This window comes from Pezoporus wallicus, unplaced genomic scaffold (genome assembly GCF_028554395.1).
Source record: "Pezoporus wallicus isolate ANWC-B61680 ecotype Strahan unplaced genomic scaffold, APGP_CSIRO_Pwel_v1 contig_8806, whole genome shotgun sequence".
Taxonomy (NCBI): Eukaryota; Metazoa; Chordata; class Aves; order Psittaciformes; family Psittacidae; genus Pezoporus; species Pezoporus wallicus.
In genome coordinates, this window is record NW_026641419.1 from 176,679 (window position 1) to 201,658 (window position 24,980).

Sequence of the window (24,980 nt, forward strand, 5' to 3'; positions counted from 1 at the left end):
AAAAAAAAAAAAGGTCAGAGTAGAAAACTGATTTTTGCAGGGAGGGTTGTTGCATGCATAGCAAAAGTATGCCCCAGAAGGGCTTGAGCCTCAGATTTGATCCCATGCACTTTGGAGCTATTCTGCAAACTCACATGTGGATAGCATGCCTGGTGCAAGGCAACAGGTGATAAGCTGCTGCCTATCAAAATGGAGAGGTTCATTTTAATCTCTGATAATTTGGATTAACAGCCCTAAAGTTATAAGTGAGAAAATTGATACCCACCCCCAACCCCTGAGCTCCCTTTGTAATGAAGACAAAGACACTTGAGCAGTACCTTGAGCATAAGCTCTTTCTGACGTCTGCGTTTTCTCTCATTTGTTTGGTTGGTTTTTTTACACGTGCACCTGAAGTACCCATGTGATTGTGTTGTGTGGCACATTCAGCCTGTGTCGTGGTTTAAGCTCAGGCTTGTAAATCAGAGCCACGCAGCCCTCTCGCTCACTCTCCCCCTTTCTTCCCTCTGCCCCCAGTCGAAAGAATGTAACTCCTACGGGTTGAGATAAGAACAGCCCAGTAACAGGTAAAACACAAATCACTGCTGCTACCACCAATAATAATAATGATAAGGGAAATAACAAGGGAAGAGAATACAATACCACCCGCTGATACCGATCCTGACCAAGCAGTGAACCAGCCCTTCCGGGTAACTCTCAGTTTACATCCTGGGCATGATGTGCTGTGGTATGGAATACCTCTTTGGTCAGTTTGGGTCAGGTGTCCTGTCTCTGCTTCCTCACGGCGTCCCCTCCTCCCTGGCAGAGCATGAGGCTCACAAAGTCCTTGGTCAGACTAAACATCTGAGCAGTAACTAAAAGCATTGGTGTTATCAGTGCTGTTCCCAGGCCGAAAGTCAAAACCACAGAACTGCACCTAAGAAGGAGAAAAAAATGACTGCTACTGCTGAACCCAGGACAGCCTGGTTACAGCTTAGTGTAACTAACTCTGAAACTCTGTAGTGCCATTTACATACATGGCAAGAAGGAAATACTTTGCATGAAAGTGAGGGAAGTTTTAGACCACATAATACTTAATTAAATAAGCTGTATGAAGGTGTATAAAACCTAGTTTCTTGGTGGTGTGTGCTTGCACTGTCTCACGCAGCATTTTCACAGTGTCTTCTCCTTGGTTTACTTTGTCTGTACTTAGTAAGGCAGACTGACAGGTATGTTAAAGTAGTCACAGAACACGAGTGCACACCTATTAGGAGTTCAGGGAAGAAAGGAGCAATAGGGGCATATGCTTCCATTAAATGCTTCCACGCATGCACTATGCATGAAACTAGATTTAGAAGAGGAAACATTTTCTCTCCTTGTTAGAGAAATGACAGATTTTTCTCCAATGCAATATCAACTATCAGAGACACATGCTCTAATAAGCAGTGTAAAACCTTCTATGTACAACATCCCGTTAAATGAGTTAAGTGACAATGAGCAGTCGGAGAGAAGAGCAGGCCGTTGTGAGTGAAACCTGATGTAGGACCAGCAGAGGGAGCTCTAAATTTTTTTTCTTTTTTTTTTCTTTTTTTCTTTTTTTTTTTTTTTTTTTCCCTGCAGAAAGAAACGTCCTTAGGAACCGACTGCGAAAAATAGTCGTCAGTTACTGAACACAGTGGCTGGCTGCACTGCTCCCCCTCTGATCCCAGGAATCACAACTGCAACATTATGTCCCATTTCTTTGGGTAGGAGTACTCTCCTGGCACGTTTAAATTGTAAGTTAAAAGGCCTTTGTACCGTCACTGTTTGTTGGAGAAAATAATAATAGTATGCTCGTTAGATCCTCCACTCATCAAATGATTTGCTAAGCTCTTTCTTAATATATTACATGTCAGCACTCTTGACCTTTTTACCTGGATCCATTGCACTTAACAGGAAGCCACAGTGAAGTGCCAGACTGTGATATTAAATGCTCTTTTCCAAGCTAAGACATATGATCTCTCAACAGAGTGCCCTGGCCTGGGTCACAACATGTTTTCTTATTTTTAGACTAAGTTCCAAAATGATGGGTGCCAGGACACTGAAGGGACATGGAACATGGAGTCAGCTACGGAGTACTTTTTTCATGGCCAGGCAGCAAACTTAATATGCCTCAGCACTCCTCCCCAGCAAGGACTCACACAGAAGCAGAGCCTTTTGGCATTACACCTTCCTCAGCTCAGGGTGAGAAGCTGCCCTGGCCAAAGGGAAATGTTACTGGAAATCATTTCACTGTCAAAATCCCAGACTGAAAACCAGCGCAGTTGTGGAATGAGCTGCTCAGGTGCTCTCCAGATCTTTTTGGCTAAATGTAGTCATGGACTGCTTCTACCTTCAATTATTTCTTTCAGCAAAAGAAACTGGAGAGAAATTAAATACCCTCTCAGCACAGTGTATTATCACTGACAGCAGCACAATTGAAAGCTGCTTGTCAGCAGTGTCCAAGGCAGGGATGACTCGTACCTCTCATCCTTTCCTCAGTAATATGCTTATGTATTAGCATGAGCATTAAGCTGATTAACATTAGCTTAATTGGTAGCAAACCGGGTTTGAGATGAACACTCTTGAAAACTTTCTTGAGTATCATTGTGAGAGACATTTTCTCTCTCTGTGAAGCAGGCAAAAGTGTTTTATTCTCATTCTGTTTTACTGACAGCAACACACCAATCTTCCTGAATTGTAAACAAGCAAACAGCTTTGACCAGTACTGTAATACCAGTAATTACAAGTATCTGCTAGAAAGACATTTTGAAGATTTCTCTCTCTTCTGTTTCTCTGATCATTTGAGTGCTACTGCTAACTTCCTTGTATCACATGCATTTACTAAACCCCTTCCAAATTCAGACAATAGGTGAAGCCGCAAGCAGGAGCAGGGCCTGACCAGCACTTCAGCACGGGTTCCAGACAGCTTGACATCACACCCAGGAGAAAGCCTGGGGATACTGCAGACCTGCCCACCAACAAGTACCTTAGCAAAGCTTCGTGCAGGTGCTCTGAGCTCAGAGTGCAGCAGGCAGGGACTGTAGAGAGACTGGGGAAGCTTCATCATTGAAGGTCTTAAAGGCAAATTAAACAAATATAATGAAACACTAGCCTGTCCTGGGACAGAACAGTGCATCACTGAGGTCGCTCCCGACATTCCCTTCCTCTGGCGCTATGATGAGGGCAGAAAGGACACATGTCACAGGTGTCTATAGTCACAGAGGTAAGCCAGTGGTGATATAGCTACAGGTCTTCTGTCTCATTGTGCTGTGTATTTGCCAGCTGTGTGCCTCATACAAAGTAAAGAGACACAAGTTGCAGTTTTTAAACGGTTCATTATCCACTCACTGAATAATTGTGTGTCAAGGAACTGTTTCCACTCACTGTACAGGACTCGAGATAGCATGGTTTCTTTTGTGAACATAAGTAAAATGAAGTGCTTTATAAATTCCCCATATATCTAAGTTAATATTATGTTTCCAAAGGGCTTTGTTATTAGAAGTTGATAAATGATGCACAGGTAACTTCAGAACTCTAAGTAATTTTAGAATATAAATTCTATAAAACGTTTATCTAATATGCTAAGAAATTTGAGGCCTTTAAACATCATACAGCTGTTAAAAAACAAAACCACAAAAACCAAAGAAAACGAGAGGATCTTTACTTTTACTCCTACCATGCTGAACTTGTATCAGTTAACCTCAACTAAGTAAAGATATTTGTTTCATGATTCAGGTTCCTAAATTGATATTGCTTATAGACTTTTAGTTCAATTTAATCTTACTTCTTCATCCAAACTGCCATTGTTGGAGTCTCTTAAGTGTCCTATTTGAGATGCTTACAATACAAGAAATATCTGGTTCCTATTACTGCCACAGAACCTCCATCCTCCCTAGGTTGAGAGTGTTTGTGATGCCAAAAAGCTAATTAGGTCAGTGTGTCAGTTTAAATTATACAGGAGATGAGCATTACATGTTTACTAAATTTAACTGTTTCTGGATCTGGAATGTCTGTTTGCAAGGACAAAACAGGAGCAGAGACACTGGGCTTTAAATTAATCGAAAGCAGTGTACTTAAAAGCATGCAGAAAATGAAATGGCAGACAGAATTACAGTTTTATTGTATTATCTAAATTATAAGGCCAAGTAAAAGCTGAAGAAAAGGATGGCTTCCAGAGTGGATATTCTGCAGGCATTTAAATGGCTTGTTCAGCAACTGCCTGGGTAAGTCATCAAATAAGTAATGTGAAAGAACATTTTTGAAGTGCATGCAACATGAATTTGCATGCATTAAGTACCTTCAGCTGTGTCTAAATTAATGGTGCATGGAAGCACTTCCTAGGTCTTGAGTCTAGGCACACGTCTCAAAGGTATCCCATCTTTGTCCTGTTTAGACTTTAACATGTCATCCCATTTCCCTAGGCCATGTGCTTACTTCCCTGGGAAAAATCTGGGTGCACACCCCAGAAGGGAGTACTGCAAGCTTCTGGCAGGGACTCAGCTGTGAAATCAGGAGTGCTGTAGAGTGTACCTGGCCCAGAGCCTAAACACATCCTCTTTGCAACTGGGATATACAGCCTTAAGTGTGTCTTTAGGCTTTTAGGTTATCAGTATGTGCAACAGTGCACCAGCTCACCTTTCTTCCAATAGAGGAAGTTATGCACCCCTCTTGCAACACAGGGATTAGCACACTCCCTCATAAAGTGACATCTTGATTACATATGCTAATCTTTAAGATTACCCTTATTCTTATGCAGTAGCTGACACATCCACCATTACTTTTTCTTTTGGGAGAGATGAGTTTGACACTTAACAGTGACTGGATTTTCCTCCCCAGTATGCCTGAAGTCTGATAACCCAGTGACTCCACTAGGAACCTTCTGGTTCATAATATTGTAAGGGAAGGTCATGGGCAACCTGTTTCTTTCACTTCAGCCCATAATATCTTGGGATGTGAAAAGGTTATGCTTTCATTTTTGGTTAAGTTTGCAGAACATTCTGGTGATAAAGCTGGTGATGTTCTGGGGAGAGAACAGGGGAGAACTTGTGAGAAAAAGACTGGAAAGGAAAAATACCTCAAAACCAGCTAACTTTAGTATTCTTCTTATTGATCCCACCAGTAAGAATAACAGTTGATGTGCTTTTCCTGCACTAAATAGATGGATTTATTTCTTGGTAGTAAACAGTGTCTATGGGATTATTTTCAGATGGCATTGTGAAGTTTATGCTTACTCAAACAATAGGCACTGGAAAGTTGATGTAAAAATATGGTTGGAGTAAAAATAAATGTTTTTCTCTATATTCTTCCTGCTTCTTGGAACTGGATGTTTCTTAAAGTGCTGGTGTGAAAGCAAACACTGCCAAAATGAAGATAACAGCAGATACCATCTCCATTCCATGTAAGCTAATAACCTGCCTAAGGTGAACTCTTTGTTATGTTTTCTTCCGATGTATGTTGCATACAGTGTAGTCTCTCAAGACTTGTAATCAAACAGAAGCTGCTGAAATATCAGCATATCAACTTCCTAAAAGAGCTGTTGTCACCTATTGTCACACATATAGTCACACTGTTTTGAGTATAATCCTTATTTTCATCAGTAAATACCTCGTGATCAAGTAGGTGCCCTTTTCTTCCAGGTGTCTACAGAACAGAAAGGGAACTGATGATAAGAAAGAAATCAACTTTAGCTGTTGTTGTTTAATATGACCACCAGGAATGTACCCCCAGACATGATAACAACAGCATCTGTCATTGAACTGTGCAAGCTCTATCTGCCTCCTGGCACATTTCAGATATAAACAGTGAGGGCCTCAGCTGATCTCTTAGGAGTTTGCGCAGCTAACAGCAGCAGCAGAGCTTGAAAATAATGCATCCTCCCTATGCCATGGCCTCTCTGAAGAATATCCCTCTCCTCCCCAAAAAATTAAAAAAGGAAGGGTGGATCAGCAAAGGAGGAGAATACAGATGCATACACAGACACCTGGATAGGTTTAAAGGCAGGGCCATCAGTTAAAGCTCCAGATCATTTCCTGTGCTGTCCCACCCACAGGTTCGATGGAACATGGCAAAGTAACTGCTGAAGCTATGTGTGATGGAAATGGTCATGCAACAAAGGAAGTGGCAGCAACAGCAAAAAATATACTTTCCAAGCAAAACTCTCTGAGCCATGCTTGTATGTTGGAAACGCAATCTGGGGACAGGAGGTTAGATAAAAACACACTTGTTTGAGAACAGCAGCCCTCTGTTCCTCAGGGCTTGCTCCTGGCCTTGCTCAAGCCATAGTCTGCTCAGGCAGCTGCTGGCAGCTGCAGCCACCAGCTGTATCCAAGGGGATCCCAAGGACAGACCCAGTTCAGCAGCCATGAAAACAGTACCCTGAAGACATGAAGCAATTGTTGATCTGCATGCCATCAAGCCCCAGTACTGAATAAAGAGAAGAATAATCTCTTTTTATTCACTTTATCTATCCTGTTCTCCTTATTAGATCTCTTTCCTTGTGATTAATTCTCAACCTGGTATTTTTAATAACTGTGTATTTCATTTGCATTTGATACTTAAAGAGGGAGGGAGGATAAAAGGATGAAACTCCTAGAATTAATGCACACCAACCCCTAACCTTAAACATTGGTATTACCCTTCTGTAAGACTATCCTCTGTCAAGTAACAGTACCCAGGAAATAAATACTAGTCTCTTAACAGCTGTCCTGGAGACTACATCCCTATTATGACTCTTCTTGAACAGAGTAAACTAAATAAAGTTGAATGAAGTTATCAGACATGATCTCATATTCAAAGAGCCAATGTCACTAAAATAACATTCTAAATTCCACAGTCTAATGTAATTATTAAAGTGGAATGTGGTCTGTTTAGTACTGTATTGATTTAAGCAGCTCTCTCTCGATTTGTAGCAACCGTGCCACTGCTGGCATTGAGTTAGCCCTGCTGGTATACTTACATCTTGGACAATATTTACAATATAACATCTTGAACGATATTCACAATATAGCAGTGAATAATGTCAATGGCCAAAATTTATTATATAGAGTTCAAGATTTTCAGCAAAGTATTTAAACCTAATGTTAAAAGTGGAAGGCTTGTGCTTACGGGAATAAAAGATGAGAAATAACAAGAAGGTATAAAGCATCAGACACTTCCTTTGCCTGTCTGGAAAAAGCAGTAAAAGTGACTTCTCATCTTCCTTTCTGTGTTGATTGATGCAGGGGGTGAGGGGGGAGTTCTCAGAGAAAGGATTGTAAGATGTGGTAGCGGTCTTCCTTTGTTCCTACAGTGGTGTCTTCTCCCCAGTCTGTGATGTTAAGCCTTCCTGCCTCCTTTGCTCTCCCACCTTTGATTCATTTTCAGTGGCCCCATTCTCATTTTTAACTTTTTTCAGTGCTGACCTCACAACCTCCATCACTTCTTTTCACATAGCTCTTTTCACTGCCATATCTCAGCCTCCTGAAGGCAGAGACACACATATCCCCAGGAGTGGTCTTTCACTTCTTACCTATTTTACTGTGAGTTTGTAGCCATTATATATGAATGGAATGCCTACATATATATGTATATAAATGTCTATATAAAACTTATGAGTGCTGGATCTGGGACAATAAACAGGTCTTATTTTTGCTTTTTCATGTCTGTGAAGTCCTGTGTGTCCAGGCTTGCCAACAAGCTGTGCCAAGTATGTTCCACACTAGCCTGGTTAGGCAGTCGCTGAGCTAAATGATTGTACTATAGCAGAGCAGCTGATACATTGGAGTAGCTGAAGCCAGAGGTCTTGCCTGTAGGCAGACAAAAGGCTGGAAGAATAAAGGAGCAGAGGTGATAAAAACTGACAAAAGACCCCTTTGAGGAAGGCATTTAAATGCATTTTATGGTCGGTAAAGAAAGCAATCTCCTTCCACAGCATGCTTTGTCCCATCCTAAGATGACTGTTTAAAACGGCACCCTGCCTGAACTGACACACTTCTGACATGCTCCAAGCTCCCACCCCAAAATGTCAGTCTTGCTGGGCACCAGGAACTAAACCAGACATTTGGGGCACTGCCCAACTACACCAACAGATACATTTTTTGATGTGAATTTATCATAACTGTGTCAGCTTTGCTGCATGTGTGTCATGAGTATAATAGCACTGCCTCTAAGGCTTGTTCCTGCTGCAGTGTTATTGAGAATGTCCTCTTTTATTTTTTTAAACAGTAATTTATTGATTCCCCGTTGATTTGGTAGCGAGAAAAAAGAGAACAAAGGGCAGGGGAAGCTTTGTTAAGTGTGAATTCCCTGCTCAAAAAAAGAGAGAAAATATAGCGAAAGAAATCCCACCAGTAGCACAGTCAACCTTCAAATCCCACTTGTGATTTTTTTTTCCAGTTGTAGAGCAAGCAGTACTGGTTTACATGCATTTTCTTTTCTTATGTAGAGGAAATAAAATCTCTTCTTCCTTGATATCACTTGTTCACGGGAAATGGTGCAGTTTATTGCTGAAAAGGTGGTCGTTTTTTGGAAGTTTCTGTGCGAGATGTGCAGAGGAAAAGCAAACCCAAAGTAACTGCGTCCAGCAGAGGGAGCTCCAAAATCTGGTTTTCTTTCTGGGGTGCCAGATGGCGCTTTATCTCTGGTAGAACCGTGTTTTCATTCCCGTTTGTTAGGAATTCCTGTCTTTCTCTCTCACAATCCCCTAACATTCTAAAATAATTTTTATGTGTTTCATTTCAAATTACATTTTAATGCAGCAGTTGGCATATTTTTTCATAACATTTATTTATAATACTTCCCTTCAGCTTTTCCAGAAAAAAAAAAAAAAAGAATAGGAATTATTGCATGTGTATCTTCCCAAATTTCCACATGCAAACTCTTTCAGCAGCTCAGTAAACGAGCAATGCTTTTTCCATTATGTTAAACCTATACCTATAAATGGCCATATGTTTCAACTTCTGGTCAAGTCAGCCAGCCCCAAATGAAGGTTATATGAGTTCTAAGCCATCACCTCTACCAGCAGCACCTGCTCTTCCCTCACTGTTCAAACTCATTAAAGAATGGCTGCAGATTCTGATGCCACTTTGTTGCTTGTGATAACACTGAAGTGCTAATCTAACAGGTATTCGTCTCATTTGAGGTGTGAAGGGTGACATGTATATGCTATTGCCCTCACAAGTGACATCTAGCAAGTATGCTTTATTTTGGTTAACATGGGAAAAATAATCGCTGTCTGTCTCTTGCTCACGGTGCTTAAACCTTTCCCCTCTGTGGAGAAGTGGATTCCAGGCTTCAGTGGCCCAGTGGTAGAAAGTGAAGTGTGGAAAGCAAAACCATGCTTAGCAATCCCTTTTGGCTTTATTTTATATATTTATTTAATTAATTTCCTGAAGCTTAAAAGCCTCAGGAACATGTAACAACCCATGTCTGCTGCCTTCAACATTTATTCTTACAAGTAAGACAGAAAACATATGGCATTTAGCTCCTGGTCATGTCATGCCACTAAAATATGCAGTCCTATGGGGGCTTTTTCTCTCTCTTGGAGGTGAAAGAGACATAATAGGAGCAAGCTTCAGAGGAAAAGGAACTGCTGTGCAGTTCTTCAGCAGCTGCTCTGTGTGCACAAGGGTCCAGATAGTTGTGTGTGGGATGAACACCCTTCTGAAACAGTGTGGCATTGCCCTTGATATAACTCCTTGTTCTGCCAAAGAATTACTGTCATGATGTACTCCTTCACATCTCTGTTCCTGCTGCATCAGGCCCCAGATGCAGAAGAATGTGTCATCATTCATTTTGCAGCCAAGAAAGAAGTAAATGTTTGTTTGCTGCTGGCTGCTTGATTTTTGTATTCTCTGCTATACAGACAAGAGAGCTGGAAGCCATTTGTTCATTTTGGAGATTCCCATTACAAAATCCTGGGTGTGTTGTGGCTGTGTTGGGCCCAAGTAATCAGAAAGCAGGATCTGGCTCCACAATCTGTTGTGATCCCTTCTTCCCCTCCTCTTTTTTGATCTGCTTCCAAGAGCTTCCTCTGGAGTCAGTGATGATGGCTGGGCACCTTGGATATCTGAAAAGCAAGACATTGATGTAGGTGCAAAAATAATGCTTTAGGCTTATTTTTTAAGAAGTTTACTATGCCTGGGTATGCAAATATTGAAACATTATTTGTCACACTGTGAAGAATAGTTACTAAACAGATAGATTCAGATTTATTTGTGCATTTTTAATATGTTCAAGTTGTGTCAAAAACTACTGCTTATAAATATGGTGCTTTCCTAAGTCTCACAGGGGACAGAGAAGCAAAACCTCCATCTGATACCTTCAGCTTAAAGCTCACCTCTGAGCTCCTTTCCTTCTGACATAATGCCAAGCAGAGATGGGAGATCAGATTAATTCCTAGAAGGCCTTGTGCTCTCAAACCACAGCTGAATTTCCTCTACAAGTACTTTTCAGCAAGCCTAATTTCAGGGATCTGTTCTTCAGATTCACTCTGTCATGTCATGCCCACCCAAAGGAATATTCTCTTCCTTAAAAATCAAGGTGCTCTTACGATAAGGCTTTTTTCTGTAACTTTTCCCTCTTTCCTGCTTCCACCATTCAGAGTCTAACTTAAGTGTTTAAAAAGGTAAATCAGAGCTTCATGCCTGATTCTTACTTCATTTGCAGCTGCGTAATCTCCAGTACTCCTATTCTGCAGCACGCTCTGTCTGACATATACTTCAAAAGCTGAGATCTGAGAGAGAAACAAACAGCACAAACCCCACTTTTGATCTGGTTCCACTTCTTTTACGTTCCCACAGCCTGACCTCAGCATGTGACAAATGTGGGCTTCATGCTCGGCCCACGCACACACACACACACACAGAGTGGTAGCCCCTTGTCTCCAAATGCACCTCTGTGCACACCCCCGGCTCACTTTCTGGCCCCCAGTGTCCCCAGCCCTGCTGGCTTCCACTGCCCGGCTGAGGTGCTGCCATCGCACTCGCCTCAGCCTGGTCAGGGTAAATGAGGCAATGGCTGAAGCTAGGGAAACGCTGGGAGATGTGGGCACAGTTTCCTCCACAAAGGAGAGTGCCTCCATTATTTTAAACAACTCACCTCACTTGTCTTTGGTTCCCTTTCTTACAGTTGATCCTCTGGGTTTCAAACCGTGAGGAGGACAGAAGGGTGTGTGGCCATTTGCCCAGTTTCCGTGAGATAAAATGGCTGCCATCTCAGGCCAACACCTGTGGAGCTGGTACCCACAAAATGGCTGTCCAGTGCACGGTCGTGAGTCTTCTCCTCACAAAAGTGGCTGCCATCTCCCAGTGGTGAGGTCAGGTTGTGTGTGCCTGTGGACTGGCTGGCAGCTGAAGGGCTGCTTGGGATGTGGAGTGTAAGGAGCAGAGAAAACAAGGCAATGAAGAGGACCAAATTTGCAGAGAACAAATGGGAAGGCTGAGAGGCTGTGGAGGTATGTGCTGGCTTTCGTTAGTGGTCAGAGATCCCTGTGGCATGAACAACTATCTGTAGGATACCAGGGCAGCAGGAAGTTTAATTCAGATTGAAGCTGGTGTTCCATATACTTCAGATGGAGTATTTTCTGATTTTTGCTTTTCTTATTTTCTTCCCCCGCATACCCTCTTAGCCTGGAAACATGTAATTTAAAAGCTTTTAGTAGCCCATAAACCATTGCGCTAATGTGCATCAGGCCTTTCAGTGGAGAAGGAATTGCTCTTCCTGAGGGGATATGGGTTGTGCCCGTGGCATCGGTGCTGGTATCATCAAATCCTAATTGAATTGTGCAGCTTTTTCCAACTGAAATCAAAAGGTAGATTCAAAACTGAGCTGACCCTTAATAAATGTAATTAGGCACATAGTTTCTCTATTATTGTTCTCACTATTTTTAAGCACTAAGTCAAAGAAGCCTAAAGCTCATAGATGTTGAGGTTTTCAAAATGTGCATGTCATTACTTAGGACACTGAGGCCATTTCCTTTGTGTTGAATTTCCTTTTAAATTCAGTGAGTGTTGGATCCAGTCTGCAATGCATATGTTAGCAATAAAACCAGGAGAATGAGAGAACTGTATTTTATCCATACTTATTTCTGGTCTGGAGAATCACAGAAAGCTGAAATTTCAGAAATATTTCAGATTTTCATTTGTTTTGTTTTTAACTTTTTACAGTTTATAGGACTATGCTATTGCAAATGGTGATAAAAACATATGCACAACGTTAGTGTGTTTTTCCAAAACCAACATTGCCTAATATCACAGAGAAGGAATATGCCTTTGTTAAACATGGCTGGGTTTAACAAACCAGCTGGGGAGGCCCCTGCCATATCCCTGGAAGGAAGAGGTGAATGGGGATGTCTCTGATGGAGCTCATCATTATGACAGGACATCCTGTCCTGGTTTCAGCTGGGACAGAGTTAATTTCCTTCCTAGTATCTGGTGCAGTGCCATGTTTTGGCTTCAGTCTGAGAACAGTGCTGATAACACATCGATGTTTTAGTTGTTGCTCAGTAGCACTTACCCTGATCAAGGACTGTTCAGTCTCATGCTCTGCCAGTGAGGAGGGGCACAAGAAGCTGGGAGAGAGCAGAGACAGGACACCTGATCCAAACTAGCCGAAGAGGTATTCCGTACCAGAGCACGTCATACTTGGTATAGGAACTGGGGAGAATTGGCCAAGAGCTGCTGACCACTGCTCAGGGACTGGCTCAGCATCAGTCAGTGGGTGGTGAGCAATCATATTGTGCATCTCTTAGGGTTTTTGCAGGGATTTTTTTGTTTATTGTTCCCCCCCTTTTATTATTGTTGTTGTTCTTCTTACTGTTATTTTACTTTATTTCAACTATTAAACTGTTTTCACAACCCACACGTACCTTTATTCTGGGTCTTCTCCTCATCCCACTAGAGGCAGGGGGAGTGAGTGAGCAGCTGCATGTTTAGTTGCCTGTTGGACTTAAACCACAACACATCCTCACCCCAGGATCCACTGGGGACTTTTCCCCCAAATTATCCCATTTACCTCTCCCAGTTCCTTCTCATTTCCAAATCCTGACACAAATTAGGCAGCCATGGTTATTAGTTTTGTTTTGTTTTCTAATATAGTTCTTTGGTTGTTTGACATGGCTAATGTGCTGTGTTACGTTAGAAATGTCCATGGCTCGATGTTTCCAGGCAAAGAAGCCTTTTACCTATTTTTTTACCTATTTGTAAATGAGGTGCAGAGCAGTGCTGTTTTTCTCTGGCAAGGCCTGAGGATGCACTGGGGTAAGCAACTGAAACAGATAAGCTGGCGTGGCCCCAGAGAGCCTTTTAAAAGGCTTTAGAAGGCCATTACCCATAGTCTATGTCTCTACTAGAAAGCAGAACAGGACCAGGGCACTGACCTGCAATCATGCGTCTTGTTAAATGGTTACAATGCTCCATGGCATGGATTTTGTCCATGCCAGCTAGCGGTATTGCAGGAAAGAAAAAGGATTGTATGCCACAGACCTTTCCTAATGGGTGGTTCAGATAAGACCATCATGTCTGGAGGCAAAAGAGAACAGTTTAGCTTTGTGTACATGTGCCGGGCCATGTTGCATTGCTTCAGGCTACAAAAAAGTGTCTAGACTGTTTTATTTACTAGCAAAGATAGCCTAACAGTTTCACCCTTAGTGCTGCCACTGATTTTGGAGAATACTATCAGTGTGGGGCTTTGCACATCTATGATGCTGACCCAAGGCTGCTGGCAACATTTAATGCTAGGTTAGATATGTCTGCAGAAGATACAGTTATAGTAATGCTTGTGGTGTGGATTTAGCCTGGGGGGCAATCTTAAAAAAGTCATTTAATTTTTTTTTTATGCCTTTAAAAAAAAAGTCCCCAAAAGAAAACAAAAAAAAAACCAACCCTTCATAGAACTGTGAATACTGTGGTAGGGCTGTATTGTAATTCGGTCAGGCTGGTGAAGAGATTGTCCAGGTAGGAACAGCAGGTCTGCAGACAACAATGCAGCATCCACATGTTGTTCCAGACAAACCTGCCCGAAATCAGTCAGTTTGTTCTTGTTTCTTCCTGTAGCTTTACCAAAAATCAGGGAAATATGTTAAATTGTTTATACTAGTAAAACATTAACTACTCACTTGTCTTTTCACTAGTAGTGAAGAAAATATACCTTTCCTAACTGAGCTGCATTATAATCCCATCAGAGGCTCCCTGGTTAACAGTACTGAGATTTCAGGTTTGTGAAATAGGTTAACATGCAACTTTATTCTCCCTTCAAGGGCTTATAGAAAAAAGTTTCAGAAACTGTTATATCAGTGTTATTATGAAAAAGATTTTATTTTATGCCTAAGAAGAGCAAAGATGGTTGACTTTATATGAGCAGGTCATGAATCTCTCAGATCCTGTGGACTGGTGATTTACTTGTGAGAGAGATGTCAGAGCAGCCTCTGGCAGCCCGGTGTTTCCCTGCAGAGTTCTGGGCTCCACCTCCTGCAATGCCACTGCATTCAGAGCTCCTGATCACATGGGCATGGCCCTTGTTGGAGCCCTCAGCAGTGATAAAAGAGGCTTAGGAGGGAGGGTTTTGGCCTTGCCCGACCATGCTTCTTGGCACACACCTCTTCCTTCTGCAGAAGGGCAGCCAACTGGATCCCCAACACAAGCACTACTTCCAGAAGGGGTTATAGGAGTGCCGAAGAGAAAGTTAACTTTTAGCAGATGTGCTGTGAGACACCGAGGAAAGCAAACACCAGAATTTCTATACGCTTACTTGTTTTAACTTCTTGCGAGTATGCAGGTTTCTGGGGAAAAAGATGAAGGAACATGGAAGGGTCAAGACAGATACGTATTAAAGCAGTAATAGTCTGACTGAAGGTCTATCTAGCCCACGTTTTGTGTATCATTGAGCTGAGCCAGGGCATTACAGAATGGGTAGGTGCTGAAGGAAACTGGAAGGGAAAGTGTTGTGAGATATCAACAAGAGCAACAAGGTCCTGAGGCAGTAGCGAGAGATCCCAGTTGCACTGAGTGCTTGCTTCAGCACGTAGGGACAGAGGCTAAGATGCTATGGAAAGACTAGAAAGGGCAGGACCCCAAATGGATGCTGCTTAGTCCAGAAGAGAGTCCTGCTGTGACAGGAAGCAAATGAACTGGAGGTAGTCCTCTGGAGAGAAGCAGATGAGAAGTTCTTGAGTTCTCAAGCATGGACCAGACCAAGTGTGAATCCTGGAGCAAGACTAATGAGGAAATGCAGCAGAAGGTCAAAGAGCAAGTGCCAAGCATCCCTGGTGTTGTGATAGCCAGCTTCAGGGTGCTCCAGGGCAATCAGAATTATCAGGAACTGAAGCCTGCTGTGTGAAAGAGACTGGCAGGTGTAGAGTCCTACTAGTTGAGTAACTATTTATTTAGTAAAGATAGATAGCTTGGTGTAAAAGGAAGAAGTAGCTGATGGAAGACCATAGCAGCAAGTCAAATGTCTGTGATGCTTCTCCCTAGCTGCTTCCCAGCCTTTCTGCATATTTGATAATATTTGGTGGATTTCCCATTCACTAATTTGTCCTTGAGCACATGTAGACGCTAAAAGTGAGAAGGGCACACAACTATAATGTGGAACTGGCAGCATGAGGAGTTAAGGGTGGCTACAGGAGTGGGAGAAGCAGGATGTAAAGGTGATTAAGATGATGAGATTTGAATACCTGAGACCCTTGGTCACCAGCAGCAATAGTCAGAGTACTTCATGTGCCGGTTGAGGGGATCCATCAATCAGATCTTTGATTCCTGTGAGAGATGTACATGCATAAGAAAACAGGTATTGTAACTATTGCATGCACATGCAGCTGTGCTGTGCAGGCAAGGAAGTTCTAACACTAGATAGCACATCAAGCACATAAACTTACTTGGCTTAGGCTTAAATGCCATCATTTGGTGATTACCTAATTGCTTTGGAGGTGTGGGCCTGGCTCATACCAGCAATAGTCCGCTGGAAAGTCCGAGTAGAGTAGAAATGAGACTGCACTTACTTCCTGCCCAAGTAAAGTGATGTGAGAATGATTATGGTGGGGTGGAGGTAGGAATCAGGACTTCCAGCCCCCTACTCTTGTAGTGTTTGTAGGAATTAACAATTGGATAATATTCATTATAAAACCATAGACCTGCTTTTGTCAATAATATATTTGACAGCATTTTTAAATATGGACTCTGTGTTGGCCTTGTTAATCACCACTTTGAGAAATCCCTTGCATTTGGAATCTCTGCGATCTCTGGGTTTGCATGGCAACGTTTTGGTAGGGGGGGGGCTACAGGGTGGCTTCTATGACAAGCTGCTGGAGGCCTCCACCAGGCCCGATGCCAGATAGTTCCAAGAGGGACCCACTGCTGGCCAAGGCCAAGCCCGTCAGCGTAGTGGTAGTGCCTCTGGGATAATGTATTTAAGAAGGAAGAAAACTTACTGTAAAACAGCAACTGCAGCCAAATAAAGGAGTGAGAATACGTGAAAGAAACAACCCTGCAGACACCAGGGTCAGTGCAGGAGGGGAAAAGGTGCTTCAGGTGCAGGAGCAGAGATTCCCATGGAGGATTGGACACCAGAGCTGGGGAATGCCTGAAGGAGGCTGTAACCCCATGGGAAACCAGCTTTGGAGCAGGCTTCTAGCAGGACCTGTAACCCTGTGGAGAGAGGGGCCCATGGTAGAGCAGGTTTGCTGCGGGACTTGTGACGCTTTAATCTTGAGATTAAAAGAAACTTTAGACCATGGATAAGAAACATGATATGTGGAAAAAAGTTCTCCCTAATTTTTTTTTGCATTTATTTGAAATGGTATAATGACCATCTGTTTCCCAGAACCTGTACACAAGATTTCTGTGCACCTGTTTTTATTGCAATTAATGTCTGTATGTTGTATCTCCTATTATGACAGCATCAGTCTCTATTATCTACTATTACTGCAAACTGATTTGTTCCTAATAATAGAAAATAGGTTAAAATGAATGTCCTAGATTTTTGCTGAATTAGGGCCCCAAAAAGTGGAGCAGATTTAAAGATACTTCTGAGGTTTAGATACTGCAGGGAAAGGTGACAATTATTATTTTTCAGACCAAAGCCTTCTTAAAGTGCTTGTTAGACTGTGTAATTTTTCAGTGCTACTAAAAATTTTCTTTCTCCTTGCTCGAAGTAAGGAAATAAAGAAAAAAGTGGTCCAGCTTTTAGGCTGATTGCATGGCTGCAGTCACGAGGATGTCAGCAAGGCTTTTTTTTCCTCACAGCCATCAGGACCTATCGCACAGCAAAGTAGCAGCCTCTGAAGCCCAGTCAAATTGAATTTTTGTACATGAAGAAGCACTAAATTGTTCAAGATTTCGCTGTCTGTCATTACTGACTCCGGATTGACATGAAATAGCAGCCAGCTGCTCACCAAAGGTTTTGTTAGACGTTATCATAGTTTTCAATAAAGTGGAAATCTACTCTTTAGAAAATCAATAATGGTAATTTTCAAGTGGCCACCCCAGCACTTCAGGCTCTCCTTCTCCTGTGCTGATTCAGAGGCAAGGAAAGTAACAGACAACGTGCAGCAGCTGAAGCCCAGTCAAAGTGAGTATTTGTACATGGAGAAGTATAACTGTTCAGTGAAACGTTTGTTTCCCCCTTTGTTTAAAATCTCAGAACGTTTCTGTTTCTCCACAGTTTGATGGAGATGGCTGTGAAGAGACAGGAGCCTGCTGGAGTGCAGCACAGTGTTGAAGTTCAGAGTGAGGACCTTGCTTGTTTGGTACGGTCACATTGAAAAGGAATCTGGGATGAATGGTTTTCTTTTCACAAGCCCCTTTCCCTGCCCGTATTTCACAGACAGAATTTTCAAGCCATTTGTGATACTCTGAAGCTGTTTTCCAGCTCCTTGGTTTCCTTCCAAGTATGATTGTCTGAAAGTTCTTCACTTGTTAGCATTTGTAGGCTGTGAAGTGTATGGTAGGTAGCAGAGAAAACAGGAAGTTTCAATGTAATTCCCAAAGGTTACGTGTGGGATTTAAATCAAAAACTGTTTTATGTTTGGTTTGGCCCACGTTGCTGGAACCTAGCACTGTGGAGTTATTAATGTTCAGCAAAACATCGCAGTGGGTATGTACCCATGAACCTGCTGACTTCTTGTTACTGTATTTAAAGAGATGCTGTAGAAAATAAAACCTACTTTATCTGGTGAACTTTAACAGCACAGCATCTGTTCAGGTGTTGTGGTTTCTAAGCATATGCCTTTTTTAGAGCTCCTGTTACTTTTTTGATCACTCCCTGGGCCAGGACACAGAAGCCTTCATTCAAATACAGTCTGTTTTGTACATTCCCTGTGGGTTATTTATCTGAGAGGAGGAAAAGGAAGAGAAGCAACTCTGTCAATTCACCTTCTTCAGTACACTGAAGATTTTTCTCCGCGGAGTTCTTCATGGAGTTACTTCCTGCAGTGTGGCATGTGTGGCTCTCCAGCACAGGTGGAAGCTTTTGTATGTTCCTTCATCCACTTTGAGCCTCCCTTTGCAAATGCTTATCACTGGCTCACCGTCTCTTGACCTATATACTTAACTTCTACCTTTGGTTTTACACCACAGAATGGAGTCGGTATCATGCATATGTTCAGTGATCAACTCTGTGACCAGCATGAATAAAAGAAGATAGGGGGTGTGGGGGGGGGGGGGGGTGTGTTGAAATAGTGCATTAGTCAAGAACAAAACCAAAACTCATTCTGATCTGTGATGAAATAATCTTTAGAAGTTCTCTCCATACCCAGAATTAGAGGCTGTACTGTGTTCTAAAGCATGAGGAGACCAAGGTATTATCCTGTAATTGTTAATGATGCTGTCGTGATTTAGGGTCTGCCTGAAACTGAACAGTGTGTATCAGCAGTTGGCTCCCCTGGGAAAGTAGCAATGTTTTGTGCCTGTCAATTGGAATTTCTGGTACTAAGGCCTCATACTGGATTTAATTAACACTCTCACTGGCCTACACCAGCTTCTGAGAAAGTTCTTGTGTGGGTCTTGTAATTATATCTCAGGGTATCTGTAAACACCCCATGCTGTGGAATGCTATTATTGCATAGCTTAACAGTTTGTTCTTTTGACTCCAGTGTGTCTTTCTCTCCTAACACAAGAGAAATTTAATGATAACATAAAGAAAAGATTTGTTAAAGCAAGATTTCAGGTAAGGTGACTGAATTGGAATCAAGCATCTACAAGACAGATACAAAAATCAATCCTTGTCTGCTTTAGCAACTAAATATTGTTCAGTTGCTTAGCTTCTCAAATTATTTTATCATTTCTGAATCATCTGTTTTCTTTTTCACATGCTGCCCCTTTGTATAATGCAACAAGAGAAATAAACTGACTTTTGTAACATCCCAATCATCCCAACTAACAATTCTTTCACATGAAACTGTACCCATTATGTATAATAACTTGTGTTCATTTTGCTACCCTCTCATGTATTTAGAGCTAGAAACCCATACTAGAACTTACCAGCCCAGTTAGAAATGACAGCAACACATTAAGGAAGGATACATTTTCACATTTCTTTCCCCCAGTTCAGCTCTATGCTAACACCTTGGGAAGGTGTGGAAGATAATTGTTTTATGGTAGGTGGTGGCTAGAAATTGTCTGCCTGTGTGGGTTCTTTCATCTTCATTGTACACTGAACAGATCTAGATAGTAATTTGTATGAGTAGTTCAGACTGGAAAAAGATATGCCCTACCACAGCTTACCTTAAAGTTTTTACCTACTAATTGAAATTTATCTTCCACTTAACTGCCTTCGAAGTCATTAGGATTACTCAGCCAGGGAAATTGTAACTGAGACTGATGGAATTAAGAGCCAAATGCAAGAAGCAATCAAGCTCTTTTTAGTAACTGAATACCCCAGGTATGTAGCAAAGTTTAAATACGTGCTGGGCTATGCTGTCCAATAATGAACAAGAAACAAAGCTTTTTGCTGTAGCAGTTGGCTTTCATGCTGTCCTCATTGAAGGTTTGTCTGAGTAACCTCAATTCTTGTCCTTGTTAGGTATTTCCTCATAGTTGATGTCACCTCTTACAACTCAGGGCATAGTCACAGCAGAAACCTCAGTGGAGACAGAATGTGGGTGGCTGCTGACATGTTACATACAGGCTCATCTATCCATGTTCCAATGGATATGAACAGTGACACGAATTTGTATCATTGGCGTATGGTTTCTGTGGTGGCTATACCCCCCTCTTCTCCTTTCTTTCTCTTTTAGAATCATAGAATAGTTAGGGTTGGAAAGGACCTCATCAAGTTCCAACCCCCCTGCCATGGGCAGGGACACCTCACACTAAACCACCTCACCCAAGGCTTCGTCCAACCTGGTCTTGAACACTGCCAGGGATGGAGCATTCACAACCTCCCTGGGAAACCCATTCCAGTGCCTCACCACCCGAACAGGAAAGAATTTCCTCCTTATATCCAACCTAAACTTCCCCTCTTTAAGTTTTAACCCATTACCCCTTGTCATGTCACTACAGTCCCTAATGAAGAGTCCTTCCCCAGCGTCCCTATAGGCCCCCTTCAGATACTGGAAGGCTGCTATGAGGTCTCCAGGCAGCTTTCCCTTCTCCAGGCTGAACAGCCCCAACTTTCTCTGCCTGACTTCACACAGGAGGTGCTCCAGTCCCCTGATCATCCTCCTGGCCCTCCTCTGGACTTGTTTCAACAGTTCCATGTCCTTTTTATGTTGAGGACATCAGAACTGCACACAATACTCCAGGTGAGGTCTCACAAGAGCAGAGTAGAGGGGCAGGATCACCTCCTTCAACGTGCTGGTCATGTTCCTTTTGATGCAGCCCAGGATATGGTTGGCTTTCTGGGCTGCAAGTGCACACTGAAGCCAGCTCATGTTCATTTTCTCATCAACCAACACCCCCAAGTCCTTCTCCGCAGGGCTGCTCTGAATCTCTTCTTTGCCCAACCTGTAGCTGTGCCTGGGATTGCTCCAACCCAGGTGTAGGACCTTGCACTTGTCAGGGTTAAAATTCATAAGGTTGGCATCAGCCCACCTCACAAGTGTGTCAAGGTCCCTCTGGATGGCATTCCTTCCCTCCACACAGCTTGGTGTCATCGGCAAACTTGCTGAGGGCGCACTCAATCCCACTGTCCATGTCAGTGACATAGATGTTGAACAAGACCGGTCCCAACACTGATCCCTGAGGGACACCACTCATTACTGGTCTCCAGCTGGACATTGAGCCATTGACCACAACTCTCTGTGTGCGGGCATCCAGCCAGTTCTTTATCCACCGAGTGGTCCATCCATCAAATTGATGTCTCCACAATTTAGAGACAAGGATGTCGTGTGGGACATTGTCGAACGCTTTGCACAAGTCCAGGTAGATGACATTAACTGCTCTACCCCCGTCCATCAGTTCTGTAGCCCCATCATAGAAGGCCACCAAATTGGTCAGGCAGGATTTCCCCTTAGTGAAGCCATGCTGGCTGTCACCAAGCACCTTGTTGTTTTTCATGTGCCTTAGCATGCCTTCCAGGAGAATCCGCTCCAAGATTTTGCCAGGCACAGAGGTGAGACTGACTGGTCTGTAATTCCCTGGGTCATCCATTTTCCCCTTCTTGAAAATGGGGGTTATATTTCCCTTTTTCCAGTCATCGGGAACTTCACCTGACTGCCATGATTTCTCAAATATGATGGCTAGCGGCTTAGCAACTTCTTTTGCCAGCTCCTTCAGGACCCACAGACTGATTTCATCAGGACCCATGGAGTTGTGCACATTCAGGTTTTTAAGATGGTGTCGAACCAGATCGTCTCCTACAGTGGGCCTGAGGTCTTCTTTCTCACAGTCCCTGTGTCTGCCTTCCAAGACTTCCAAAACTTCCAAGACTTTTATTCATATTCAAATGAACCCTTTCATTTGTTCGCACTTTTTTACTTGTTTCAAGTATGCCAGAGCAGTAATGATTTACATAAAGGAGTTTGCAGAGTGTAACCTCTCCAGGTGTGACAGTTGTTAGTGATATGTCCTCTTAAAAATCCATTCTTATATCTGTAAGGAATTAAAACCAAATGCTGGAAAGTTTTGTTGCAACATGCATGTTTCAGTGAGACCTATCTGTGAGTTCTGTAACCAAAATGTATGGGTTATTAAAACACCCTACTCAGTTTCCTGCATTTTGCCTGTAGATCTTGCGCTATTATAGCATCTTTTCTCCTTTCCAACACTTTTTCCCTATGTTTAGGATGATAGCTAGCAGTGAACTGTGCTTCGCTGATGAGTTGGAGGAGAAAATCAAAGAACAGGAGTGATTTCTGTGGGAGCAGATTACCTGCAGCACTTGCCTTGAATAATCTGAGCTCAGAAATGCTTTCAGTGTAACCCTTGTTGCTCTGTCTCATTAAATTGAAGGGAAGAAAAAAATTCAGCTTCATGATCTAATTGTCAATATGTGGTTGAGTCATTAAAGGATTAAAGTTACAATACACGTTATATCACTCTCATCTTTTTTATCTGAGGAACAAGTGTATTTTTACAGCCTCATTTACAAAACTTGCTCATCCTCATTTATAAAATCTGCTTATCCCTATACAGGAAAAAAAATTAACTGCTTTTCATTACTATGGATTTTACTAAATAGTGCTCGTAAAGGAACTTTAAAACTGTACTCCAAATTCATCTCCCATGTAAATATGTGTGACTCCTTCCAAAGCACCAGAGGGTGGACTTACCTGTAAGTAAACTTTCCCTATGAGGCTGATTTTGGCCAGAGATTTCTACATCCCTCGGCTTATTAGTTCAGGTTGTGCAGAGCCTTTTGAAGATCACTCCAGTGAAGTGTGAGCTGCAGCAGCCAACTCTGTGCTCCAGTTTTACACAGCCATGTAAAGCAGCAGGGGAAGCAAAGATGACAGATCACGCTCGCTGTCACTTCAGTGAAAAGATTAGTATTAATGGATTTGGAATCCAATTAGCCACTCCTCTTCTTTAGCAGAAGCTGGCATGTCAAAGGTTGCTGTCTCTTGAGAGAACAGTGGGGCGCAGATGGCTGAAATCCTGACATGCTTTGAAGCAAAATAAAATTTTGGCCTCATCGATTTGTTTCCAACTTTGGAGCTCCTGAGGAAAGCAATGCTGTCACTGACTGGCTGGGCTCCTCCACGCAGCCACTTCCATCTGTAGCCATCTTTCCACTTTAATCGAACAGATTTCTTACCCAGATTGGTAGCTGTTTGCCAGACAGTGTTACGGTGCTGTCAACAAATGGACTGCAAATCAGGCTTATATTTGTTTAAACAAAGTTTCCTTTCTTGTCTTTCACTCATCTTCAGTGAGGTTCAAGGTCAGCAGTTAGAAACTTCTAAAAAAAAAAAAGGTACAATACTGGTTTATTTTGGTTTTTTTTTTCACTTTGTGTCTCTTTGCAGTTAGTTTTGTTTTTTTTTTCAGATGCAGTTTAACACTGGAGTTATTTCGATATTGTATCCCCTATATAGCAGTGTTTCCTATTTACCTATTCTGAGAATTCACTTGTACCCTCTAATGAGGCATTCAGAAGTCTTTATATTTTGTTAAATCGTTAGATCAATATTGACCATAAAACTTGCAGAATTCCTAGATATTAATCTGTGCTCTGCTGGGCTTTGCAGTGACTGTAGAGGGATTTGTCAGAGTAGGTAGTGCTTTAGTTCATCTCACAGTGGCTCTGACATTTTGGTGCTCAAAAAGATGATGGACACTTCGGTGCTCCAAAAGATGATGGACATTTCTTAGCCATTGCAGGTCAGGTCCCATTTCACAAACTGCCCAGCTCACTGAAGATTTTTCTTCAGGTTTCTGGTGAAGAGGAGAAATGAGTCCATCCCAACCTGAAGTTTCAAGAGAATTCTTGAAACTCTGGGCTTTCAGTCTTGAATAAAAAATGAATTTTTAAGGGCGATTCCATTTTATTTTTTTTTTTTTGGCAAAGAATAGGTCAAACTATTTCATTTTAACCAGAAAATAGCACCATTAAAAATAAGATGCAAAGCAGGGGACAGAGTAAAGCCAAACTTCCATTTTAAAGGAGCAGACTCATTTGAACACCTCAGATGGCCCTAGCAATGTGAATAAAGCTCTAGTAAACATCCATACTTTATCAGAATACCTTCCTAACCTGTGAAGGTTTGACTCCTTAGTGGATAACTAATGTTTTTCTATTATAACTCAAACTATGATAGGACAGAGGAACTTCAAGAAAAGCATATGGCAGGGAATGTTTGTATGTTGTAGGACAGTGTAGGGTTGACTTTTTTTTAGGCTGAATGAAAGGCAATGTCAGAGGGCATTGTTCTTGGGAGCAGTTACAGAATCTCTTTCTATTTTCTCAGTCTCTGAAGAACATACAACACTGAAAACTGTACTTCTGAATCTCTCTTTTGTTCTGAGCTTTGTTTGACTACTGTAATGAAAGGTTTAAGAAATACTTAGGTCTGACCAATCCACTTTCTGTACCTGGCATTAAAACTGACTTTGACTTTTGTGAAAGCAGATGCAGGTTGCTGTTGTTGTTCCTCAAAAGTTAATAAATCTAATGCCGTTAGAAAGAGACCTATTATGTTACTAAAAATGGGATCCATTTTATAAATACCAGGCACCCATGTACTCCAGAAAGGTCTATCACCATGGAAGTGCTACGGAGCAGAATGCCTTCACACAAGCTGTGCTACCTGAAGCTTCTTAAGCCCTAGTCATCAGTACCCAAAGACTTAACGATGTCTTTTCCTGATGATTGTCACAAAAGTCCATCAGACTGTAAAAGTGGCAGAAGCATAAATCTTTGCAATGCTTGGAAACATGTAAACAGCCCCTCCAGGGTAGCTACTAACAAAAAGCAATAAACAAAATAAGTTAGGATAAAAGGATAATATTTTACACCATTTTCTATTTTACTGTTTTGGTTAAATAAACTGTGCTGTAACTTGGACACATTCTGTATTGAACAGCCATCATGTCCTTCATAGAGTCTCTAAAATTGAAATAATTATGTATTCT

General features: G+C 42.1%; 2 long non-coding RNA genes across 2 annotated transcripts; one reads left to right on the forward strand and one right to left on the reverse strand.

The window, feature by feature from the left end:
• Positions 1-4,811: 4,811 nt before the first annotated feature.
• Positions 4,812-7,195, forward strand: LOC130606958 (uncharacterized). Its single transcript, XR_008974115.1, has 2 exons — positions 4,812-5,395; positions 5,634-7,195. It is a non-coding gene; the product is annotated as an uncharacterized LOC130606958 (long non-coding RNA).
• A 2,270-nt stretch (positions 7,196-9,465) lies between these two features.
• On the reverse strand, positions 9,466-10,873 carry LOC130606959 (uncharacterized). The gene is made up of 3 exons (XR_008974116.1): positions 10,835-10,873; positions 10,631-10,708; positions 9,466-10,042 (listed from the first exon to the last, which is right to left on the reverse strand). It is a non-coding gene; the product is annotated as an uncharacterized LOC130606959 (long non-coding RNA).
• Positions 10,874-24,980: the final 14,107 nt, after the last annotated feature.